Below are 13,536 nucleotides of genomic sequence, written 5' to 3'. Positions count from 1 at the left end.
TATTCTAGATTGCTGATACATTTCATTAGGAGTCCTGCACTAAAAATTTTCAAACTTAAGTGTTCTTAACTTATTCCATGCCCTTGCCATATGACTCGTCTAAACTATTTTTCAGTTTTTTAATAAATTTAATTAAAAGCATTACAACATAGTTTCTTAATTTTCAAACTTAAGTGTTCTTAACTTTCTACCTTGCCAATTTCCATAATTTGATGGTGTTAAGAGACCACTTGTGGTTTATACCAGTACTTTTACCATAAAACTTAATTAAAATAATGAATAGAAAAAACACACACACAGACAAACAAAAACACACACGCACAAGGGAACTGATATCCCTACTTACAATATGTTTGCCACCATTTTTAGCTTAAAGCCTTAGTTATTTCTAGCTCCAGCCTTAAAACAAAGCACGCCATTTTGATTGAAAAATGGACAGCCAAAGCATCAGTCTATTTGTGGAGTGCATCCTATTCAGATTCAAAAGAACAGAATGCAGACCTATCATATCTCCAGAACAAGTCAATTTGGCACTAAGATAATACCAGACTATGTCAACAAATTATTTTCAAATAGTGGAGGTGGAGGTGGTGGGTCTGAATATAAATGCACTCGTGAGAGCTCCAGTTCTGGCACTAAGGCAATGAATATGGAGAAGATAAAACCATCCTCTAATTCATCAGTTCCGGTTGTTGAAGGCAATGCTTCTGAAGAAAAAACTGTTGAGTGCTCAAAAAAGGCATGTGAGAATTGGATGTCAGACAAATGTGATAAAGAAGATGGGTGCCAGTTCTTGCATTCATGGTTTTATGGGGATTGGTTTTCGACATTGGCAAAGCTCAAGGGGCACGTACAGGTGATCATCTTGTTGAATTTTTCTTTGACTTTCTAGTAATCCGTTCATGTTTTATATAATCTGTGTTTTCTTTTGCATGCAAACAATTTTATGCGCAGGAGGAGTTATTGTGTAAACTTATGGATAAATGTTTGATTTTCATTGGTGACTTTTTGTATGATAGGCTGTCTCTGGGATTGCTCTTCCATCAAGATCTGACAAGCTTTTCTCGAGTGGTAGCGATGGAACAGTACATGTTTGGGATTGCAATACTGGTCAATCAACAAGAGTGATAAATGTTGGTATCAAAATTGGGGCTTTAATCAGTGAAGGCCCCTGGATATTTGTAGGCTTGCCAAATATTGTTAAGGTTAGCTTACATCTGACTTGTAGTGCTTCATCTAGCTTGGTTAGTTTCTGCTTATTATAAGCTTATGGCCATTTTGTGTGTGATCTTTTAGGCATGGAACATTGAGACAGCTGCTGAATTTAATCTCGATGGGCCAGTTGGGCAAGTTAATGCTATAGCTGTAGCTGATGTTGTTGATATGCTTTTTGCGGGGGCACAGGTAATTGCATCTATAATTTTTTAAGTTGTTGACATGTTTACCGGTGGATACAATAAGTTTCTAATTATTGATGCCCTATTTTGTGGAAATTTTGAGATGATGCATTAGGTTTTTGCCACATTATTACTGTTTATTGTTCTTAAATGTAAGGGTGAGGTACTGATGTAGCACAAGCTTTTTGTGTGCCCATTCCTATGATTTTTGGAAGCTGCTCTCCCATTGATGGCATCATGTTCAATTGTTATGCTGTGAATCTTTCTTCTGCATGATTTTTTTTTTTTTTTTTATCATCACCATGAATATCATATGGAGAAAAAATAAAGAAGAATTCAAATTGTTTTCTTTTTGGTGTTTACAGGATGGTGCCATTTTGGCTTGGAAAGGGAGTGCTAAGAACCCAAATCCTTTTGAACTGGCCTCATCTATGAAAGGTCACACCAGTGCTGTTATATGCTTGACCATTTGAAGAAATAGGCTATACTCTGGTTCTATGGACAATACTATAAGGGTAATGCTTGTAACCTTGCTATTTTTTCCTTTGTGTGTGATTTTGTGTAGAAGATAGCTCTGATATAGCCCTACACTTTGTAAAACATGAGACTCAATACTCTCAGTCAATTGGATTAAGGCAATACATTGTAATTATGTGAATTTTTGAAGCCAACATGCATATTATTTGTAACGTATCCGATAAGGGTATATTGTTTTCGCCCTATTAATTCACTGAAGTTATTTTGAGGCACTACACCCTTATATATTTGGCTTATTTTAAATTAAATTTTTGTATCAATAGTGTATCTGAGTGATATTTGGAAGAAATTTTATTTCTTTTTGGATTAATTCTTCATGTTTTCTTTCATATCCGATTTCTAAATACATAAGAGTTCAATTTTTTTTTTTATCAGCTTTCCTTTTGTCCCTTCATGTGCATGGGAAGGATATATTTGGTTGTTTGATTCTACTCTCACCCTCCAAATTTTGTTTTTGTCATTTTTCTTTTAGGCGTGCGACCTCGACACTTTACAGTGTGTTCATACATTGAGTGGTCATAATGATGCTGTAACGTCTCTTATTTGTTGGGATCAATATCTACTATCTTGTTCATTAGACAAGACAATAAAAGCATGGGCTTTTACTGAAGAGGGTAACTTGGACGTGATTTACACACATAATGAGGAACATGTAAGTTATTTATCTCCAACTTCCAAGTTTATATTCTTGTGCATTTTAAGTAGACTTTTATTTTTTCTTAGATCTTAGGGTTAGATTTGTTTGAACATTAGTTATTGTGGTATGATTGACTAAGTTTATTTGGTCCTATGAAATGTAGTTCCTAATTTTTATTTAAGCTCTCTTGGTGGATGTAATTTCCGTATGCTATCTTTTATTTTTTTAAAAATTGTACTCAGTTTTAAAAATTTGAGTAAAATCAATCTATTCTCTTTGAGCTACGAGGATTTTGTTTATTAATTGTCTTAGGCTTTAATATATGAAGTGGAAGCGTCTATTAAAAATGCAATTGTTATTTGTTTATTGATCTTTGTTATTTGATTTCTTATACTCTATTTCACAGTTATTTTATTTTATTATTTGATTGAAATTGTCAAAGTAATGGTGGAATGAAATAATTTCCATTGTAAAATTAATGTTTCTTTGTAACAGGGCGCTATTGCTCTTTGTAGGATGCCTGATGCAGAAGCAAAACCAATTTTGCTTTGCTCTTGCTGTGACAATACTGTTTACTTGTACGAACTGCCAACGTAAGTGCACACTAAAAGACCTATAGCAATCAGCGTGCGGTGAATTGATTTTTTTTTTTGGCACTGCCCTAAAAATATAATCCTATTTCATTGTTTAGATTCATTGAGAGGGGCAGGATTTTTTCGAAAAGCGAAGTGAGAACAATTTAAACGGGTCCTGGAGGTCTCTTTTTCATTGGTGATGGAATTGGAACGCTGGACGTTTGGAAGTTGACAGAATCACATGGAAGAGCTATGGAAATAGCATGATATCTTTGTAACTACCTGTCTTGCAATATTTGGTCATCCTGTTTGAGTTCTGTTGATTTTTTTTTTGTAGCAATTGTAGAACTACGTGGACCTGATCCTTCATTTTGTGATGGAGGTACGTAGGCAGCCTTCGGGTGCGGTCCAAATTATGTAATAACTATTTTTTGTTTGTTTTAAATTCTTTTTGTTTGTTTTTCAATTCACATTTGCATTTCACTTGGCTTTTGGATTTTTGTCATTTGAGCAATATTGTGTAATAAGGAATTGATGTTATTGTCCTTAAGAAGTCATCCTATGACCCATATTCTTTATTGTTATCAAATGTAAGAATTCATCTTAAGGCCCCATATTCTTAATTCCATTATTCATCCTCTCATTTTCAATGAAGTCAATATTGTTTTTATTTTTTCCTTTGTTGAATACTCCCAATACCTACTCTTCATTATGATTCAAAAGGATCGTATGTTAAATTGTGCAGTATATCCTTTGCTGCATTAAGATATTTTGGTAATTTGATTGATTCCATTCCATCAAAATGTTATCACATTACTCTTATCTTTGTTATTGCTCTTTTCTTATACATAAATATCATTTTGCCCTTCTCAATTTAGTTGGGAAAACGACACTTAAAAAAAAAAAGAAAATTGAAATTGAGGAAATCCCAAATTCAAATGTGGCAGCGTTGGTCAACTGGAATTTTTCAGCAAGGGAGCATTGTTGGGCATCATGAATAAATTGTGACCAAGAAGAATAAAAAATAAGAAAATGGCAGCGTTTTATGACGCTAACTCAGAAAAATAAATTAGCTTGGAATGAGTGTATGTATAGAAAGTCATCCTCAGGTAACAAGCTGTCACACATTTAGTTCACTTGATTCTACTGTATTATTGGTTTTTCTTTCACCATCCATTGGTTGCTTCAAAATGGCATTATTAGAATTCCCATTTATTTTCATTTGAGGCTCACTACTTGCTGGTTCTTTTGAGTTGGTTTCACGCACGATGTCTTTTTTTTTGTTCTTGTAGATGAAGTACAATATCATCTGAACTAATCTAAGAAGGAATATTTGATGTCTGAATATAAAAGCAGAGACCAAAAAGAAAATTAAGGGTTTGTATTTTAGTGCTTGAAAATTGGTCTAATAATAAGTTTTTGTTGGTAATTAGCTAGCGAAAACGGTTTTGAAGGAGAGCGATGAAGAGCCAGGGGTTGAGAATGAGAAAGCAGAGTCCGCTGCTCTTCCTCCATCTGAGGGGGTTCCTGAAACAACAGGTAAAGAAGAACCCGCTGCAGATGGTCATGACGCTGTTAATACCCAACAGGCTTCTGTTGAGGATTTGAATACAGATGATGCTGAGAAGAAAGAGGAATCGGAGAAACATTCTGAGGAGGACGAGGATCCCGTAACTGACACTCAAACTGCCTCACGCAAAATGGAGGTTCCCAATGATAAGGTGCGCTAAAATAGCCCCAAAATGGTAACTAAAGTCTTCAAGAAAATGAATTATTAGAAGGGATTTTGAAGGTGATGCTGTAAAGTCTTACTGGGATCAATTGACTTTGAACTATTTTTAGAGTAGGAAATGGTAGCCGTAATTGTACCACAATGCATAACAGAAATGATTGATATTGCCGCTAACAAAATATATAACCAATTGTATAACGTATACAGAATATATTGTGGCAATCACATTATTGTGATCCCAGTGCAGCCATTTTGCTGTTTCTATTTGCTATTTTGATGATTGGATTCTTTACGGAACTTATTTTTCAAGAAAGCCTTTGACAAATATGTTGCGTAAATACTGTTTTGCAGGTTGGGGTTCTTATTGGAAAGGGTGGAGATACTATTCGTTACCTACAGACTGCAGTATAATTCTGGGGCAAAAATTCAAATCACAAGGGATGCTGATGCTAATCCTCAATCCACAACAAGGCCAGTAGAAAAAATAGGGACTTTAAGTAATATAAAGAAGGTTGAGAAGCTCATTAATGCTGTCATAGCAGAGGTAGCTGAATTAATTTTATTTCCTAAGTACAACTTCCTTGTGTTTTTTCCCAGTTTTCTTTTTCTTTTCTTTAACATGCTATGAGTTGATTTGGAGATTATGATACTGATTTTCTGTCATTCCCTAACATAAGCATGATTATTACAGGCTGATGCTTGTGGTTCCCCCTCCCTTGTAGCTAGGGGCCTACCTAGTGCACAGACCGGTGTAGTGTGAGAACAACTTGAGATGCAAGTTCCAAATGAGAAGGTTGTTGGTTACATTTATAGCTGACGATGCATGGTTATTACAGTAAATACTTATTTGATATTTTTTAAACATACTTACGTAATCTGTAACGGCCCGGCCCACTAGTGATATTGTCCGCTCTGGGCCGAAGCTCTCACGGTTTTAAAACGCGTCAATAGGGGTTACGAACTATCAACTTATGAACCCAGCATCTCTCCCGTGTTTTGTCGATGTGGGATTTGCCTAGGGTGTTACATAATCAGTCCTTGTACCAGGTTGGTCTGATCATAGGCAGAGGTGGGGACGCCATTAATGTCATGACCCAGGGATGGGGTTGGGACATGCTTGTTCAACCAGCTACGCACTGGGGTGGAAACTTCGTGTCCCACATCGGAAACGGGAAGAAAAGATTTGGGCCATATATGTGGGAGTCTTCCTCACCTGGTCAGCGCGCTTTTGGGAATGAAACCTCCCAAGGGACAAATCCGTGAGGCCCATGGGCCAAAGCGGACAATACTAACTGGAGAAGGATCGGGCTGTTACATTTGGTATCAGAGCTGGACTCCCTCTAGTACGGTGTGTGGTGCGAGGACGCACCAGGCAGAAGCTGGTGGGCTTGTCATGACCCAGGGATGGGGTTGGGACATGCTTGTTCAACCAGCTACGCACTGGGGTGGAAACTTCGTGTCCCACATCGGAAACGGGAAGAAAAGATTTGGGCCATATATGTGGGAGTCTTCCTCACCTGGTCAGCGCCCTTTTGGGAATGAAACCTCCCAAGGGATAAATCCGTGAGGCCCATCCAAGCGAAATCGGGAGCACGCATTCAGGTAGTTGATGTCGTTGGCCTTGCATTGAAATTTGTTTTTGTATAGACTAGGCCTTGATTGTAGTCGTTAACATTGTTTAGAAAGTGTTCATCTTAGGAAATAACTAACAAGCCTATTTTCATTTAGTTGATACCTCAACATCTTCCAGAAGGGGATGGTTCCAAAGAAAGGACAGTGAGAGTGACTGGTGATAGAAAGCAAATTGAGATGGCTAGAGAAATGATAAAGGATGTTATGAATCAGGTTTGTTATTTACGTTTCTTAGTTTCCGCACAATTCAGGCCTAGTTCCTTTCAGTTGTAATTGCATCTATTTGATAGCTATATTGGTTAATATTTGAGTAGTTTCTAATTGTATTCTTCAATTAATTTTTATGTTGATAAATTTTGTTGAATGGTTATCGCTATCAGTTTTAATCCATTGTGAGACACTCTAGTCATGTGAAATTAAGAATTGAAGAATCCAAAATGCGATATTGGATATTTGCTAGTGATTGAGTGGTGAATTTTGATGTTCCATATATGATTTTCTTTAATTCCTTGGTCAATGCATGTGTAGGATCTCATGAGCTGTACTCATGCGCCATTAGTGTTTCAAGTTGGCAACATGTTATGAATGTGTGCTTTGCTTTCAGCACCTTGTTATTCATGGTTTTACTTTGATTAGTGGCATCTCATTGAATATACTTTTGTTAAAAAGGGTGGATTTGGCATAAAAGTGATCAGCTTAGTGGTGCTTGCTTAACAATGATGTTAGGTATATAATTTATGCGGTGAATGCAGAAAGCAACTCTTTTTTTAAATATTTAATATGATTGGCATCATCTTTAAGAGCAAATTGAAGGGGAAATGCAAATATGTAGTTGTAGATCAGATCTTGTTTGACTGGATCAATGAGATGATGGTCTATATCTCTGGCTTTGCCAAGCTACATGCAGTTGTAGATCATGATTTGTTTTGTTTGCATGTGTAGCACCTTTTTGTTTATTTGAAGGAAGGTTGTGTCATAGTTTTCTGTGGGAATGAGAGCTAATTAGTTGATACGTGGGAAGTTGTGGTATTGATGAATGATTCATTCCAAGGTCACTTGAATGCTCTTAGGAAGATCATATATGCAATCCAAGATGTCAGTTGCCATGATTTATTTATGATGAAAATGCCGATTTCGAATTGGTTGACCTTAAAAATGCAGATTTGGCTTTTGCCTTTCCCATGGGGCCAGCATTGCTTTCTCGGTGTAGGAATAGACAACCACCATTCACTTTCATCCACTGAAGAGAGATATCAGGCATTAAATCTCACAATTGCTGGATGTTAATAGTTGGTAAGATTGCTTTGAGACTTGAAAGTTAAAAATCATTCAGTGAGACTGTATTGTATTAACCTTAGTGCTCTTTAGTGCCCCTTCTATGAATGAGACATTTGTTGGAAGAAGTATAATTCGCGGTGAAGTCATAGTGTATGAAGTCATTTTCAGATTGATACATATATTAATTCATATCTATTGCTGTGCTGAACATATGAAGAATGTGGTACATGTTCTATGACATGTATTGGGCTGCTGCAAAGTTGCAATAAAGGCTCAATTACCAAGTTAAGATCAGTACAAGAATATGTTTTGTTGCCCTTGTAACGTGCTAGTTTTCCTAAATGGAGTAACGTGATGTGTTGATGAGTTAGCATGAACGAATGATTTAGGACGGTCATTTGGTTATTATGAAGATCTTGACTCTTGAAGCATTGGTGTCCTATTAACTCTGATAAATTTTCAACTTCAAAGGCTCCTCCTGAAATTCTAAATGTTTCTCTTTTATGGATTTTCAGTTATGAGTTTACCTTTTATGCAATTATGTGTTGGTCATTGTGGCAGTGCAGAATTGAACTTGAGATTATAATGTTTGCAACAGTTTTGCAGTTCAACATGATTGTTTCTGCAGTTCATTTTGTTAGTTATTAGCATGAGTTTTAATTTTATAAGAGTGTTTTCCATTGTTTAGTTGCTAACTGTTAGGATATTGATGGTTAATATTATAATTGAAGCAATGTTTATCCTTGCGTGTTATTATTGTCAGGGTTTTACCCAGGTGTTTGCTTTGGAAAAGGAGACATGTTTTGCGAATTTAAGTAGCTACTGTGCCTTACTCATACTGTTTATTTTAATTTTTTTAATAATTCCTTTTATTGGATAATTGCTTCTTACTAACTTTATTTTTGTCATATGCCTTGTGTAGACTGTGAGGTCATCACCTTACTCTGGCAGTTTCAACCAACAGCATTCCTATCGACCCCGTGGACCTACTGGTCCATCGAATTGGGGTCCACGAGGCCCTCATTCATCACAGCCAAATCCTTACGATTATCATCTCCGAGGACCTTATCCTTCTCAAAGTTCACAGTATCCACCTCCAAGTTATGGTGGTTATCCTCCCCAACAAATGGCCCCCAAGGTAACTTTGGTTCTGGTTGGGAGCAAAGACCTCCCACCATGCAGGGGCCAGTTCCGCATGGTGGAGTTTATGACTACGGTGTCCAGGGAGGCCATGTATCTGATCACCCAGCGTCTGGCCCAATTTCTACTCCTGTTTCTGGGCATGCTCCTCGCCCGTCCCCTACCCTTGCCATGTCCCATTCCCCATCATAGGCAAATTATAATTATGGGCAGCCACATGGTCCAGATTATGGGCATCAAGCTCCTTACTCCCAGGCAGTACCTTCTCAGCAGGGCTATGGGCATGGATATGACGAACCAAAGTATGACAATCATGCTCCAATGCAGCATCCTTATGGACATGGAAGTTCCCAACCAGTATATCGACAAGCCAGTAATCAACCAGGCTATAGGGCGCAGTAGCAGTATGGAAAGCAACCATCATGTGGCATGCCATTGCAGGGACCACCTCCCCAATCATATGGCCCTCCTAGGCCTAGTCAACCTAGTGATATGCCATATCAAGGTCCCATTCAATCCAGTCAATCATATGGTCCAAATGTGCCACCTCAACAGCAGTATCCTTATGCATCAAGTGGGCAATCGTATCCTTCAAATGGATCTGCATCAGGAGCTGAGGGGAACAATCAGGCAATGCCTACTTCTGGCCCCTGCTATCCACAGTAAGGTAGCCAGCCAGTTCCATGTTATCTCGGCCTGGTGGACAACAGTCAACTGGCTATGTGCAAGGTCCAACCAGTGGTTATGGATTATACCCATCTTCGCAACAATGTTATCCAGAACAGCCAGCTTCAAACAATGCAGGTTATGGGTATCAAGGGTCTCAAGATCCTGCTTATGGCAGTGGCCCTGGGGCAACCTATAGTGCACCACCAAGTGGCCAGCAGGCTTATGCTCAGCCAACAGCAACTCAACCAAGTTATGATCAGTCGGTTCCTCAGTCAGGTGCATATGGAGCTGCTCCAGGAAGTGCACCAGTTGGGTATGGGAAAAACCTTGTCTCCCTAGCGCACTTACCCTCAATATGACTCAACTCTGATATATGTTGCACCGCTCTGAGAATTTAATTATAGCTTGATGGCGAGTTTGTACTGCTGATGCATATTGAGCTTGTGCAGTTAAGTATTACAAATATGTTATTATCCGGGTAGTATTAGCTTTAGATATTTGACTGTTAGGTCTTTTTCTGACTGCCAATCGAACACCAAGACTATGTATCTGCATGATGCTGACTGAGAATGCATCTAAGTTTCTTATCATTGTCATTTTCTTATTTGCTATGGTCGTTGTTTTCTTTTTCTTTGAAGTGGGCTTTTTGTGTGGATGGATTGTATGATTTGGATCTGGGGTTTTTATTTAAGCGAATCATGAGCAGCCGAAGGAAAACTCTTTGAAATGGTGCTTCTTTCTAGTGTATATTTCTGGGTTTCTATTTACAGGCTTCGAACTTCACATTTCATTTGTTTAGTAGTAGTAAATCCCATGAGAAATTAACTAGAAAAGTAGTTGAATAGGACTTTAGACCCGTAAAAAACAATGAAAATTGGAGGCATTTGTAGCTGAAGACGAAGAAAATTAGCCTTTATTTCTGTTTCTTACAGCAGTGGGTGGTTGGGTGAAGAGTTAGCCATCAGGTCTTACGAATGAACAGCCTTTTCCAGGCCCTAATGCCTATCATTAGAAGATTCGCCACTACCCCGAGTTGCCAGTAGCTATTAAATCCTACGTTATAAAATTGGGGAATGCTAGCTACAGTTACTTGTAAAAGTGACTGTCCAACAATTTTTTTCTTATTAGTTGAAAGAGTATTTAATAAATTTTAGGTAACTTGTTATCTATTATCACAAGTTTTTTTTTTTCATCTTTTCCATAATTAATTATCATTTTCTCTCTCCTAATCTCTAATTTATTCACTCTCCTCCTGCCTTAGACAAAACAAAATCCCCCTCTCGTCATTCCACTTTTTTTTTTCCTTTTGTCGTTCTCATTTCTTTTGTTTCATCTTCTTTTTTCCTAAAATATTTTATACTTTTCCTCTGTTGTGTCAGTCTTTTACCGTAAAACTTTTTATTTTGGAGGCCAATTTTTTGCTAAATAATAAGAATGCTAAATGATAAGAACTTCAAGAAAAAGAACTTTTCAACAGATATACATATAATTTATACTCTCTTTTTTGTAATTGATTATTATGGGCACAAATTAATTTTTTTTAAAGAACTCTCAATGAATTCTGGTGGGCACTCTTTTTTTTTTTTAAATTGATTATTCTAGGCACTCTATTGTATATTTACAGTTACTTGTATACAATTTATATATGTTGGTAATTTAAAAGAACTCCTATCGAATCTTTAATCTTTTGCAGATGGTAGATTTAGGCAAAAATTTGTTAGGCACTCTAATTTTTTTTTACTAATAAATATATTTAATCCACTTAATTTCTATAAAAACTGAAACTCATTAAAAAAAGAAATCCTAAATGGAGTGCAATAATTTGTGATCTCTTTGAATTTTCTATAATTCATTGTAGGTAAATTGAAAGTTGAACAACAGTTATTTGTATACAATTTATATATGTTGGTAATTTGAAAGAACTCCTATCGAATCTTAAATCTTTTGTAGATGGTAGATTTAGGCAAAAATTTGTTAGGCACTCTAATTTTTGTTTACTAATAAATATATTGAATCCACTTAATTTCTATAAAAACTGAAACTCATCGAAAAAAAAATCCTAAATAGAGTGCAATAATTTGTTATCTATTTGAATTTTCTATAATTCATTGTAGGTAAATTGAAAGTTGAACAACAGTTACTTGTATACAATTTATATATGTTGGTAATTTGAAAAAACTCCTATCAAATCTTAAATCTTTTGAAGATGGTAGATTTAGGCAAAAATTTGTTAGGCACTCTAATTTTTTTTACTAATAAATATATTTAATCCACTTAACTTCTATAAAAACTGAAACTCATCGAAAAAAAAATTCTAAATAGAGTGCAATAATTTGTGATCTGTTTGAATTTTCTATAATTCATTGTAGGTAAATTGAAAGTTGAATAATGAAATAGATAAATAATTTTTTTTTTTAGATATCAAAACGTTACTTTTCATACTCCCAATCATTTTTTTTTAATAAATCTAATGGTGATATCTAGTCTTTCATCTATTAGTTTTTTTTTTTTTTTGGGCCTGATAGTTACCCTTTTGAATTTTTTTACTACCATCTTTCTTACCAACATTGAGATGTTGATCTATGTTTTTTTTTTCTTTTTTGGAATCATGTTGACATAGATTACTTGAACAGCTTGTTGGGTTTGGTTTGAAAATTAATGTGGAGTTTGTTTAAGAGCATAAGTCATGTATTTAGTTAATATAGAATGAGTATGTAATTAGATTGCTTTGTTCTGCTTTAAGAAATGATTTTATTTTCAGTGTTTTTTGTCTCCAATTTCAAAAATTTTTATTTAAATCATGTCAATATATGATTGCTTGAATAACTTTTTTATTTACTAGAAAGAAAAAAAATAATATTTTAATTATTTTATTTACAGGAAAAGTAGAAAATAAAAATGAGCTTTATTAGTAGCAACACTTCTTTCCTTCTAACTACATTTTTTCATTTTGAATTTCATTATTTTGAATTAATTTGCTATCAAATAATATTTTTTAGAATTAATTTAATTTAAATTAAGATTTGAAAGGTCCAATTAAAGAAAAAAAAGAATGAATAAATTAGAGGTCAAAAAAAGTAATTAATTAAAGAGAAAAAAGAATAATTAATTAGAAGAAAGAAAAAAAATTAATAATTTTTTTGTTATCTTGATAATAGGTAACAGGTTACCTAAAAATCTAATAAATGCTCTTTCATCAATAAGGAAAAAATTGTTAGACAATCACATTTTCAAGTGACCGTGGCTAGCATTTCTCTCATCAAATTTTACTCTAGCAAGAATGTCATGACCCAACCTATGGGCCGGACCGGCACTAGGACCTGGGCCAGCCTAAAGCCCCCGAGGCCCGTAGTAAGCCTAACTATTGTTCAACCCAACTCTAAGGCCCATTTGGGCCCAATTTCAAGAATTCAACCGGACAGAGTCCGGCCATAAAATGGACCTTTTAACGGGGAGTTTTTGACTCACCGGACCTGTAAACACAATATATAATCAATTGGGGAGCTCAGCTCACCCTCCACATACTCATAATAACATAAAGTCAAATGGGAGCTCAGCTCCCTCATCCAGTCCAACATACATGCATATAATAAGTTTACAGGTCCAACATGGCAAATTATATTACAGACTCAAATCAAATAAATATTTCTAACACATGCGGAAATTCTAGGAGTTAACAGAATTATACAAATATTACAGACATTAATAGACGACCTGCGAAGAAGAAAAGCAGGTTAGCCACAATAATAATCCTCCTGTAGCCTAGGAAAATAATGAACAGGAGTGAGCATTCGATTCAGAGAGTAAAATATCAATTTTAATCATAATCTCTATAGCTATCTAAAGCTAATGCACCCTGTAGAGTGAAATGCAACATCGTCATAAATTTCATACAAATCACATCAAAAAAGCAATTTGGAGCACTCACACACCCAACAC

The 13,536-nt window shown here is 35.8% G+C and overlaps 2 pseudogenes; both read left to right on the top strand.

Annotated features, from left to right (window-relative positions):
* Positions 1-621: 621 nt before the first annotated feature.
* Positions 622-2,770, top strand: LOC110665613 (zinc finger CCCH domain-containing protein 63-like; annotated as a pseudogene).
* A 696-nt stretch (positions 2,771-3,466) lies between these two features.
* Positions 3,467-10,187, top strand: LOC131174433 (uncharacterized; annotated as a pseudogene).
* The last annotated feature ends 3,349 nt before the right edge of the window (positions 10,188-13,536 follow it).

Source organism: Hevea brasiliensis, chromosome 16, assembly GCF_030052815.1.
Source record: "Hevea brasiliensis isolate MT/VB/25A 57/8 chromosome 16, ASM3005281v1, whole genome shotgun sequence".
In the NCBI taxonomy this organism is placed as follows: Eukaryota; Viridiplantae; Streptophyta; class Magnoliopsida; order Malpighiales; family Euphorbiaceae; genus Hevea; species Hevea brasiliensis.
Note: the sequence above shows the minus strand (reverse complement) of the source record. Positions and strands in the feature narration are given on the sequence as shown.